General features: G+C 42.8%; 1 protein-coding gene across 17 annotated transcripts in view; it reads left to right on the top strand.

The window, feature by feature from the left end:
* The window catches only part of NCOR2 (nuclear receptor corepressor 2), a 344,534-nt gene that overhangs the window by 120,620 nt on the left and 210,142 nt on the right, over positions 1 to 13,772 (top strand). The window lies entirely within an intron of this gene.

The raw sequence follows: 13,772 nt of genomic DNA, 5'->3' as shown, positions 1-13,772 counted from the left end.
ACAGCGCTCACCTTTCCCCCCAGCTAAGAGCAGCATTCCCGGTGACTGCCCTTCTCCTCTCCTCAGTGCTGGTGATTGTGTCCTGTACCAGCGGCACCACAGCTCTCACCTGCCTGTTCCCGGGGGGCCGTGTCTCCTGCAGCACTTCCTGTGTGTCTGCCCTCCCCCGTGCAGCTGCTGTCTCTCCCACCTTCTGTCTGTGCCTCCTCCTCGGTCCCAGTTCTCCCTCTCTGCTTCTCCCTCAGCGTTCTTCACCTCTGCTGCATGGAAGAGGCAGGCGGCCAGCTGGGGGGGCGCCCCGGCACACAGGCAGCACATCTAACTTCCATAGATGTGCAGTGCCGCACTCTGTCTGCCAGAGCGCCCCCTAGCTGGCCGGGAGTGAGGCGCCCTGTGCAAGCGCACAGGTCGCACACCCCAAAGGCCGGCCCTGATGTACAAAGCATTTGTTATAGGGAATAGGTCATACAAGCAGCAACAGCACCTCCCCAATTCCTGTTAAGAAAAAAAATGGCTGCTGCACTTACTTTGTGGAACTCTTTGTGGCCTAACCCACTCTCCCAGAAGCATACCACCTCTGTATTAAAGATATATAGCCTTATCATGTAGGAATATGGAGATGCATCAGAGGAGTGTGTCTGTATGTAGCAGATGTGCGTGTGTCTGTGTTTCTGTGTGTATGGAGCAGAGCTGTTTGTGTGGGGTGATGTAGCAGAGGTATGTGTGTCTGTGTGTATGTAGCAGAGCTGTTTGTGGTGATGTAGCAGAGGTGTGTGTGTCTGTGTGTATGTAGCAGAGCTGTTTGTGGTGATGTAGCAGAGGTATGTGTGTATGTGTGTATGTAGCAGAGCTGTTTGTGGTGATGTAGCAGAGGTGTGTGTGTCTGTGTGTATGTAGCAGAGCTGGTTGTGGTGATGTAGCAGAGGTGTGTGTGTCTGTGTGTATGTAGCAGAGCTGGTTGTGGTGATGTAGCAGAGGTGTGTGTGTCTGTGTGTATGTAGCAGAGCTGTTTGTGGTGATGTAGCAGAGGTGTGTGTGTCTGTGTGTATGTAGCAGAGCTGTTTGTGGTGATGTAGCAGAGGTGTGTGTGTCTGTGTGTATGTAGCAGAGCTGGTTGTGGTGATGTAGCAGAGGTGTGTCTGTATTGGTAAAGTAGCACTGTGTGGTCTGTGGGTATGTTTATGTAGCAGAGGTGTGTGTATTTTGATACAGCAGAGCTGGGTGTGGATTGTGCTGCAGAGCTGTTTATGTGTGGGTATAATGTACTGTCATGGAGAGTGTTAATGTGGCCCTGTCATTTTAGTATACTTTCACCCCTTCACTGCCTGTTTTCAGTTGTCTAAACCAGGGGTGCGTCTGGTAGGCAGGTGTGTCTTATTAAGGGAAATATACGGTAATGTCACACATATTTAGAGAGCTATATTTGCAGCCTTATCTCTCCACTGCTTTATTATTTTAGCATTGTGTTTTTCTCTTTATCTTTCTTCTATTTGTTATTTTTTAGTCAGTAGAGCCATCTTCGTAGGTTTTTTTCCCCGCATGGTTGGAAATATACAGCCTCTCCTGCTAGAGTTGACTGCTATTTTTCCCACATGGAATCAAAGGCCGTTCTCCTCTTTAATTTTTCTGGTCTCTGCCCCTGCTGGGACGTCTGCTTCTGATTCCTGGAAAATCCTGAAAAAGAAACATAAGCTACTGTGCTCCTGAAAATACTACCAGGACTAAATCTACGGTATTGGGAGGGGGGGCACTATTTCTTGTTGGCCGAGCTATTCCCTCCGTTTCCCTCCTGCTAACTATGATTTGTTCGGCTAGTGGCAGCACCCAGCACTGGCCGATAGGTAGATCAGCACACTCTGTACACATGGTTGTAGCTCTCATAAAATGTATACATTGTAAATCTGAAGAATTCCAATAATGTCTCACAAAGGTTCCTTCAGACCTCCACCTGGCCGGCTGAATTGGAGGAGGTTAGGTGTAACACTGCCAGACAGGACTTACCAGCAGCGCCGACGCCGTCCTGTCCGCTCCTCTGCTGGGGCTGCTTGTGTCTTCCTCATTCTGCTGCAGTGACACCTCTGGCCACTAGGGTGCGCAGGCTACTACCTGCTTTTGCCAACTGCCAGTACAGACCCACTTGCACCTATTTAAACCAGCACCACCCCCTGCCTGAGCATTGTTGAACTTTTGGATTCGAAATGAAGGTGCGTTCTGCTATTCTGCTGATTCCCGCTTTGTCCTGACTCATGCCTGTTCTTCGGATTATGCTCACTGCTAACACTTGATAACCCTTTAAGGCTGCTATGGATACAGCCATAGGCCATAGGCTGTTTCCATGTTTTCCAGGACTCCCAAGGGCTGCATCCATCTTCTTCAGCTACCGGTAATCAAATGCTGCACGCTCCGGTACGGGGCTCGAGGTTCGCTCATCTCTATCGATCACCATTATTACTATTGGATTGTAAGGCAAATAATTCCTCAAGCTTTTCGGTGTAGATCCTTGTGCAGTTACGTTTCCTCTGCAGAGAATCGGCGGATCCTTAGAGGAGCTTATTCTGGGCTTTGTGTCAAGATGATTACACTTCACTTTGTTAGATCCTCTAAGGAGACTGGTAATAATAATAGTCATGGCGGAGCTGTTATATCACATCGGCATTATCTAACATCTTTATTATCGATCTAATAGGATCTAAAATAGAAGTCACAGTACTGCAAAACCCTGCAAAATGGCAACATCTGGATATTATTATATATACATCATACAGTATATTGTGCTGAGAGCCAGAACGTGAAGGAATACAAGGCCGTCCTTTATAATGAGCGAACCAGACTGCGGCTGACGGGAATACCTCGCTGCAGATAGAATATGAGAGGGAACGTCTATTAAATGACTGTGATATAACAGCTTCTAGTCTGTCCCCAGTGCTGAGTGTATATACTATTTCTGTCAAGAACCAGGAGTACTTCATTACAGGAAATAAATGAAGCACTGCATGAACCGAAAATTAAATGGTTACGTCAAAAAATGTTTTCTTTTAAATCAACTGGTCTCAGAAATGTATACAGATTTGTAAATTACTTCTATTAAAAATTTTCCAGTACTTATCAGTTGCTGTATGTCCTGCAAGAAGTGGTGTATTCTTTCCAGTCTTACACACTTCTCTATGCTGCCACCTCTGTCCATGTCAGGAGCTGTGACATGACCAAGGGTACCAAGACAGGCATCTATCCACAGACTGCTGTTTCGAAGTATTTGCCCCTCGTCAGTGTGGAGCAGGATTCTGGCTACCAGGGGCAATGAAAAATAGACCAACAAAACACAAGAATCACTGAGCTCAAGGAGATCAACGACAAAAAAACAATGCAAATAAGGGTCCCTGGAGCCTCAGTTACGAGTCTTAAAACACGGGAATAGCCAGATATCCCTCCAGGGGAGGAAAGCCTATTGCCAAGGGGGTGCCTCCCAGTGGGGAGAGCACCAAACCACCCTGATATGTAGCCCCTTAAGTCCCACTCGGTTGCGAGTATTGGAACAAAAATAGGGAATGATGTCCATGCAGCCCATGCAGCCCTCTACATAGAGGGAGGTATACAGTATGGGGGAAACAACTACAGAGGGGGGAGGGAGGTATACAGTATGGGGGAAACAACTACAGAGGGGGGAGGGAGGTATACAGTATGGGGGAAACAACTACAGAGGGGGGAGGGAGGTATACAGTATGGGGGAAACAACTACAGAGGGGGGAGGGAGGTATACAGTATGGGGGAACAACTACAGAGGGGGAGTTATACAGTATGGGGGGTAACAACTAAAGAGGAGGGAGGTATACAGTATGGGGGGACAGCTGCAGAGGGGGGAGGGAGGTATACAGTATGGGGGAACAACTACAGAGGGGGGAGGGAGGTATACAGTATGGGGGAAACAACTACAGAGGGGGGAGGGAGGTATACAGTATGGGGGAAACAACTACAGAGGGGGGAGGGAGGTATACAGTATGGGGGAAACAACTACAGAGGGGGGAGGGAGGTATACAGTATGGGGGAAACAACTACAGAGGGGGGAGGGAGGTATACAGTATGGGGGAACAACTACAGAGGGGGAGTTATACAGTATGGGGGGTAACAACTAAAGAGGAGGGAGGTATACAGTATGGGGGGACAGCTGCAGAGGGGGGAGGGAGGTATACAGTATGGGGGAACAACTACAGAGGGGAGGTATACAGTATGGGGGGGACAACTACAGAGGGGGAGGGAGGTATACAGTATGGGGAAACAACTGCAGAGGGGAGGTATACAGTATGGGGGGGGGGACAACTACAGAGGGTGAGGGAGGTATACAGTATGGGGGAACAACTACAGAGGGGAGGTATACAGTATGGGGGGAACAACTAAAGAGGAGGAGGGAGGTATACAGTATGGGGGGACAGCTACAGAGGGGGGAGGTATACAGTATGGGGAACAACTACGGAGGGGGAGGGAGGTATACAGTATAGGGGAACAACTACAGAGGGGGAGGGAGGTATACAGTATGGGGGGACAGCTGCAGAGGGGGAGGTATACAGTATGGGGAACTACGGAGGGGGAGGGAGGTATACAGTATGGGGGAACAACTACAGAGGGGGAGGGAGGTATACAGTATGGGGGAACAACTACAGAGGGGAGATGTATACAGTATGGGGGAACAACTACAGAGGAGGGGGAGGTATACAGTATGGGGGGACAGCTACAGAGGGGGCAGGTATACAGTATGGGGAACAACTACGGAGGGGGAGGGAGGTATACAGTATAGGGGAACAACTACAGAGGGGGAGGGAGGTATACAGTATAGGGGAACAACTACAGAGGAGGAGGGAGGTATACAGTATGGGGGAACAACTACAGAGGAGGGGGAGGTATACAGTATGGGGGAACAACTACAGAGGGGGAGGGAGGTATACAGTATGGGGGAACAACTACAGAGGAGGGGGAGGTATACAGTATGGGGGAACAACTACAGAGGGGGAGGGAGGTATACAGTATGGGGGAACAACTACAGAGGAGGGGGAGGTATACAGTATGGGGGAACAACTACAGAGGGGGGAGGTATACAGTATGGGGGAACAACTACAGAGGGGGAGGTATACAGTATGGAGGAACAACTACAGAGGGGGAGGGAGGTATACAGTATGGGGGAACAACTACAGAGGGGGGAGGGAGGTATACAGTATGGGGGAACAACTACAGAGGGGGGAGGTATACAGTATGGGGGAACAACTACAGAGGGGGGAGGTATACAGTATGGGGGAACAACTACAGAGGGGGGAGGTATACAGTATAGGATCCTAATAACAGTGACACATACAGTATGGTGGCTATCTACTGTATAGATTGGGGCTATGGTGTAGGGGTATACTGTGATCTACCCTGAAAATAAACTCTTATCTTTTTTTTGGAGAAAAAGAGTATTTACTTTTATCATTTAGGTCTATTTATGTACTGTACTTTTATTTATTTGGAAAGACAAAGCTGTAATATTGACCATTTTACTGATGGCACCATCTTGTACATAGTGTTGAGCTTCGGATTATGTATATCTTGTATATAACCTAGAAGCATACCTTATTTATACCTTCCCTCCAGAGACTATTGCCCATAGATTCTGACTATAGAGAAAGCACTTGTGGACACAACGTATATAATGCGCGTACCCTATGGCAGACAAGAGGCTATAGTCTGAGCTGTTCCCCTCATTATAAAGGTAAATAACAGGAGGGCCACACAAGGATACGTTTGTTTTTACGGAAATTCTTGTGATCAAATTTAATTTGAAGTGTTCGTCTTGTACCAGGAGTCATTTGGATTACATTACATTCCAGGCCTTGCTTGGTCGGCTTTGGCAAGACTGAGCTTGACATGGGTGTGAATTCCTGTACCTTAGAGCTGCCGCTGGCTACGCTTATGTGGTACTCAGCAACTCTTATTTCAGGGCCTAAACATGTATTCTTTCTATTTTTATTGTTCATCTTTCATAAACACGGTTTGGGAATGTTCTTCGCCTGTAAACTCACAACTTGGTATCGGTGGTTTTCGTGCGAGAACAGATATAATCAGCAAAAATTCATTGCAGCCCTGTATCTTACCCAGATTAATGCCATGAAGGTTAATAAATGTGGAAATACAGTAACATATGCTTATAGGAGGATCATTTTTTTCTTTAAAGGGGAACTCCAGAAATCGCTTAAAAAAAAAAAAGAAAACGCACAAAAGACGTATAGATGCACTTGACTTGATTGTTTCACACCTTCCCCACTTGTCTATGCTGCTCCCAGCCTCAATTGTAAACTTTCACAAATGATCCCAGTTTTACATCATGGCACCTGACCTGGAAACTACGTCTCCCAGCATGCATTGCACCTCAGAGCCAGCTGCCGGGTACCTGCCCGGGTACCTCTTGTAGTATCTGCCCACTGGCTTGATCTGCTTCTGCTTTGCACAGTAAACAAAGTACCTATCTATCTATCTATCTATCTATCTATCTAGATGAGAGAGAGAGATGAAACAACAGTGTCTCCTTTCCCCTATACTACTCAGGAGAGGCTGTTGTTTCCCCACCCTTGTCCAGATGATCACTTTGTGATGTAATTGGTGGGCAGGGTTACAGACAAGGTGGTACAGCTTGCCTGGCAACAGAAAATACAGTGATCATGTGACCTCTGTCTATGAAGGGAAGGGGAGGACAGAGGAGTGGAGACAGAGTGGACCAGTTAGGGAGGATTTTCAGCAGCTTCAGGGTGTGAGTCAGGATGTCCTGCAAACGGACCAATTCATGTAGTAGAAACATATTACACACAAGCTTAGATTATTAGATTATTAAATCTTTCTTAACTGGAGTTCCCCTTTAAGCTTTTACACTCTCTTGTAATAGATCTAATTCTGATATCCTATAGAAATTTAAAGTGATCTTGACTATTAATCAAACTTCAGAATGAGCTGGTCATACCTGTCAGTATATATGTGTTTCCTTCAGAATGAGCTGGTCATACCTGTCAGTATATATGTGCTTCCTTCAGAAGGAGCTGGACATACCTGTCAGTATATATGTGTTTCCTTCAGAAGGAGCTGGACATACCTGTCAGTATATATGTGCTTCCTTCAGAAGGAGCTGGACATACCTGTCAGTATATATGTGCTTCCTTCAGTAGGAGCTGGACATACCTGTCAGTATATATGTGCTTCCTTCAGAAGGAGCTGGACATACCTGTCAGTATATATGTGCTTCCCTCAGAAGGAGCTGGACATACCTGTCAGTATATATGTGCTTCCTTCAGTAGAAGCTGGACATACCTGTCAGTATATATGTGCTTCCCTCAGAAGGAGCTGGACATACCTGTCAGTATATATGTGCTTCCTTCAGTAGGAGCTGTACATACCTGTCAGTATATATGTGCTTCCTTCAGTAGGAGCTGGACATACCTGTCAGTATATATGTGCTTCCCAGATGCCTTTGGTCACATAATCTGCTATGAAGAATAACTATCATTTAGATATTTCCATAGATCAATAGCACAAGCCATCATACTAACCATTGTAATCTATCTCATTGCTTTCCTACTCCTGCTCCATAGATCGCTCAGTTTACCGTTAAACCTCCTATGAATACAGATTGTTCAGCTTCACTGAGAGATCAGATTACAGCCGCTGCCCATAAAATCTATGGCCACATTACAGCTGTTGCTTATAAAAGTTTTTGGAAAGAGGAGTGAGGCCGAGCAGATATACATATACATACAGTACACTGCTGCTTCTAGTTAGTGTTACCTTACCCCAGGGAAGTGGTGTATTCTCTCCAGTCTGACACAGTGCTCTCTGCTGCCACCTCTGTTTATGTCAGGAACTGTCCAGAGCAGTAGCAGACCCTTAGGGCCAGTTCACATTGAGCAGATTCGGCAGAATTCTGCAGTGGAGCTCTCCTCCAGTCAAAGAATTAACATGTCAATTCTTTGGAGGCGTGCAAGCCCTCCCATAGACACGCTGTTGGACACTGAGGAAGAAGGGATACCGTGGCGGAGCTCTCTGCTGTGGAATCCCGCCTGCCTCAGTGTAAAATCGGGCCAAATTTGCTCAGTGTGAACTGGGCCTTATAGCGTGTGAACCTTTCCTGCTGTGGACGGTTCGTGTCATAGACAGAGGTGACAGCAGAGAGAACTGTGTCAAAATACACCACTTCCTGCAGGATATACAACAGCTGATAAGTACTGGAAGAATGGAGATTTTTAAATAGAAATAATTTACAAATTTATATAACTTTCTGGCACCAGTTGATTTAAATTAAAAAATAAAGTTAAAAATTTTTTGTCAATAATTTTGACTGGTTGGGGTCTGGGCATTCAGCCCCCACAATCTCTAGATACAACTAGGAGGAGTTCACGGCGTGCTGCTCTATCCATTTCATTGCAGGGCTCCATGTAGAAAAGAAATGTATTCCATCAATGAGACGGGACGAACAATAAGCAGAGAAGTGAAGCGCTCAGCCGCGTGCTTCCCCTGGCCCCACTGATCACACATATCTGTGTGAGTTTTCAAAAGTTTTTTAAAGTGACAGTAACGTTTCTAAAAAAAAAAAAAAAAAAAAAAAGCGGTTTATGTATATTTGTATGTAGCTGTGTATGTATATTTGTATGTAGCAGTTTATGTATATTTGTATGTAGCTGTGTATGTATATTTGTATGTAGCTGTGTATGTATATTTGTATGTAGCAGTTTATGTATATTTGTATGTAGCTGTTTATGTATATTTGTATGTAGCTGTGTATGTATATTTGTATGTAGCTGTGTATGTATATTTGTATGTAGCTGTGTATGTATATTTGTATGTAGCAGTTTATGTATATTTGTATGTAGCTGTGTATGTATATTTGTATGTGGCAGTTTATGTATATTTGTATGTAGCAGTTTATGTATATTTGTTGCTGTGTATGTATATTTGTATGTAGCTGTGTATGTATATTTGTATGTAGCTGTGTATGTATATTTGTATGTAGCAGTTTATAATAATAATAATAATTTTTATTTATATAGCGCCAACAGATTCCGCAGCACTTTACAATTCTGGAGGTACATACATAGACAAAAAAATAGACATTACAGAGATATACATATAATTATCCATACATGAGGAGTGAGGTCCCTGCTCGCATGCATGAGCTTACATACTATCAGGAGGGGGTGCGAGACAAAATGGCAGAGGGGCAAAGTGCATCGTTGTTCTTATGGTCCGGCCATCTTTATAAATAAGGCAGTGCGGGTAAGGGGGGGTGAACCTGTCACCAGCCAATGCCTGCATGCACAGGTCTAAGTGCTTAAATGCTTGGTGTGTGTGTGTGTGTGTGTGCGTGTATGTATGTGTCTGTGTGTGTGTGCGTGGTGGAGGTGTGTGTGTGTGTGTATATTTGTAGCTATGTATGTATATTTGTATGTAGCTATGTATGTATATTTGTATGTAGCAGTTTATGTATATTTGTATGTAGCAGTGTATGTATATTTGTATGTAGCAGTTTATGTATATTTGTATGTAGCAGTGTATGTATATTTGTATGTAGCTGTGTGTGTATATATATATATATATATATATATATATTTGTATGTAGCAATGTTTGTATATTTTGTATGTAGCAGTTTATGTATTTAGCTGTGTATATGTATTTGTATGTAGCAATGTATGTACTGTATATTTATAAGTAGCGATATATGTAGTGATGTGTGTATATTTGTATGTAGCTGTGTATGTATATTTGTATGTAGCATTTTATGTATATAGCCGTGTGTGTATATATATATACAGTAATACCTCGGTTTTCAAACGCTTTGGAACTCGAACTGCTTGGTATTCGAACGAAAATTTACCCAGAAGTAGTGTTTGGAATTCGAACTTTGCTCGGTTTTTGAACGTTTTTCGAACGTTTTTGCGAGCGTGGATGGTGGGTTGTACCTGGCGAGTTAAGCAGTGGTGAGGCTTCACATACAGTACAGTACTGTATAAGACTGCTGGAGTGCATATACAGTGCAGTAGTAGTACAGACAGTGCACCACCATCTCCCATACATTACAGTGCTTGGATGGGGGGGGGGGGGACGCTATACAGTAGGATGGGTGAGGAGTTGGTGACTACTGTACTATAATTGCTGGTTCTGATGAACATTTCTTATGTGTAATGTCCTGTACAGTATATAGAGCTGTTCTGTACTGTACTGTAGTGATTATACTGAGCACTTATCAGTGTAATAAATGAGGATTGTAGGTAATTATTGGTGGCTGCTGGAACCAAGTAATCACATTTACATTATTTCCTATGGGAAGACACTGCTTGGTTCTCAAACTGCCTTCCGGAACCAATTAAGTTAGAGAACCGAGGTACCGCTGTATTTGTATGTAGCAGTGTATATATATTTGTATGTAGCGATTAATGTATATTTGTATGTAGCAATGTATATTTCAAAATAAGCATGCATATTTGTAATATTATGAACATTCAATGTTTCTGATTAATGAAAATGATTTCTGAAAATTATCACACTCAAGTATTGGTGACCGTTCCTTATGAATATTCTTGTCCCTTATGAACCTATATCCCTGTAATCCAGCAGGGTAAATTAATCGGATAGCTTCACATCTGTCTTGGAGTCAGTATACACAATGCATGAACTGCTTTAATGCATTTTTCTACAGGTTGAGCTCTCCGTTTCCTCCTTCCATCCCCCCCCCCCCCCCACACGCATTTCATACTCCCTTCAGAACCCTGGGATATGAATAAATCATACCGCCATACCTCCTTTAGCTCTCTTAAAATATTTAGGTCTGTACATGAGCACAAGCTTTTTGCTTAGATGGGATGTGACTTGCAGGAAGGCTCAGATGTTTGCTACGGGATATCAAGCCTGTGTCCTTCTTGAGAACTTCCCTGTGGTAACATTATGGAGAGGTCAATGGTTGCATCAGATGTGCACGGAGAAGAAAACAATGCTTCCATCTTCCTGTTTATTTATTGTTGCTGCATTTACATGATCCCCAAACAATCATCTCAGCATTGTGTATTTCCTCTATTGTAATAACATCCAGCTTGTATCATATAATAGCTTCCTAGCCTGTATCATATAATAGCTTCCCAGCCTGTATCATATAATAGCTTCCTAGCCTGTATCATATAATAGCTTCCTAGCCTGTATCATATAATAGCTTCCTAGCCTGTATCATATAATAGCTTCCCAGCCTGTATCATATAGTAGCTTCCCAGCCTGTATTATATAATAGCTTCCTAGCCTGTATCATATAATAGCTTCCCAGCCTGTATCATATAATAGCTTCCTAGCCTGTATCATATAATAGCTTCCCAGCCTGTATCATATAGTAGCTTCCTAGCCTGTATTATATAATAGCTTCCTAGCCTGTATCATATAATAGCTTCCCAGCCTGTATCATATAATAGCTTCCTAGCCTGTATCATATAATAGCTTCCCAGCCTGTATCATATAATAGCTTCCTAGCCTGTATCATATAATAGCTTCCCAGCCTGTATCATATAATAGCTTCCTAGCCTGTATCATATAATAGCTTCCCAGCCTGTATCATATAATAGCTTCCTAGCCTGTATCATATAATAGCTTCCCAGCCTGTATCATATAATAGCTTCCTAGCCTGTATCATATAATAGCTTCCTAGCCTGTATTATATAATAGCTTCCCAGCCTGTATCATATAATAGCTTCCTAGCCTGTATCATATAATAGCTTCCCAGCCTGTATTATAGAATAGCTTCCTAGCCTGTATTATAGAATAGCTTCCTAGCCTGTATTATAGAATAGCTTCCTAGCCTGTATTATAGAATAGCTTCCTAGCCTGTATCATATAATAGCTTCCTATCCTGTATCATATAATAGCTTCCCAGCCTGTATCATATAATAGCTTCCTAGCCTGTATCATATAATAGCTTCCCAGCCTGTATCATATAATAGCTTCCTAGCCTGTATCATATAATAGCTTCCTAGCCTGTATCATATAATAGCTTCCTAGCCTGTATCATATAATAGCTTCCCAGCCTGTATCATATAATAGCTTCCTAGCCTGTATCATATAATAGCTTCCTAGCCTGTATCATATAATAGCTTCTTATCCTGTATCAAATAATAGCTTCCTAGCCTGTATCATATAATAGCTTCCTAGCCTGTATCATATAATAGCTTCCTAGCCTGTGTTATATAATAGCTTCCTATCCTGTATTATATAATAGCTTCTTATCCTGTATCATATAATAGCTTCCCAGCCTGTATTATATAATAGCTTCCCAGCCTGTATCATATAATAGCTTCCTAGCCTGTATCATATAATAGCTTCCTAGCCTGTATCATATAATAGCTTCCCAGCCTGTATCATATAATAGCTTCCTAGCCTGTATTATATAATGGCTTCCTAGCCTGTATTATATAATAGCTTCCTAGCCTGTATCCTTATAATAGCTTCCCAGCCTGTATCATATAATAGCTTCCTATCCTGTATCATATAATAGCTTCCTAGCCTGTGTTATATAATAGCTTCCCAGCCTGTATCATATAATAGCTTCCTAGCCTGTATTATAGAATAGCTTCCTAGCCTGTATTATATAATGGCTTCCTAGCCTGTATTATATAATAGCTTCTTATCCTGTATCATATAATAGCTTCCTATCCTGTATCATATAATAGCTTCCCAGCCTGTATCATATAATAGCTTCCTAGCCTGTATCATATAATAGCTTCCTAGCCTGTATCCTTATAATAGCTTCCCAGCCTGTATCATATAATAGCTTCCTAGCCTGTATTATATAATAGCTTCCCAGCCTGTATTATATAATAGCTTCCCAGCCTGTATTATATAATAGCTTCCCAGCCTGTATTATATAATAGCTTCCCAGCCTGTATTATATAATAGCTTCCCATCCTGTATCATATAATAGCTTCCTAGCCTGTATTATATAATAGCTTCCCAGCCTGTATCATATAATAGCTTCCTAGCCTGTATCATATAATAGCTTCCTAGCCTGTATTATATAATAGCTTCCCAGCCTGTATTATATAATAGCTTCCCAGCCTGTATTATATAATGGCTTCCTAGCCTGTATTATATAATAGCTTCTTATCCTGTATCATATAATAGCTTCCTAGCCTGTATCATATAATAGCTTCCTAGCCTGTATCATATAATAGCTTCCCAGCCTGTATTATATAATGGCTTCCTAGCCTGTATTATATAATAGCTTCTTATCCTGTATCATATAATAGCTTCCTAGCCTGTATCATATAATAGCTTCCTAGCCTGTATCATATAATAGCTTCCCAGCCTGTATCATATAATAGCTTCCCAGCCTGTATCCTTATAAGGTGATAGAGAAATAAAACAATTGACACCTTTTGCTGATGGTCATTTGCAGAGTTATAAAATTACATTTCTCCTTGGGAGCTGAGGTGCCACAGAAGTGACACTGAGCCACAGCATGCATGCCTCCTCCCTCCCTCCCTCCCCCACCCTCCCTGTCTTATCTGATTATTAAAAAGGGCTAATGCTACGTTTACACGGAACGATAATTCGCCCGATCGTACAATTAACGCTGTTGAAGTAATGTTTTTTTTTTCATAACTATCAGCGTTTGGACGGTGCGATATATCGTACGGAAATTCGTTTTGCGATCGCTTAAGCCTATCTCACACATTGGTTAAATCGGCGAACGTCTGTTCACACGGAAAGATCTGTGAATTTTTTGCGAACG

Source organism: Dendropsophus ebraccatus, chromosome 3 (genome assembly GCF_027789765.1).
Source record: "Dendropsophus ebraccatus isolate aDenEbr1 chromosome 3, aDenEbr1.pat, whole genome shotgun sequence".
NCBI classification, from domain to species: Eukaryota; Metazoa; Chordata; class Amphibia; order Anura; family Hylidae; genus Dendropsophus; species Dendropsophus ebraccatus.
This window is presented reverse-complemented; position numbering and strand designations above follow the sequence as displayed.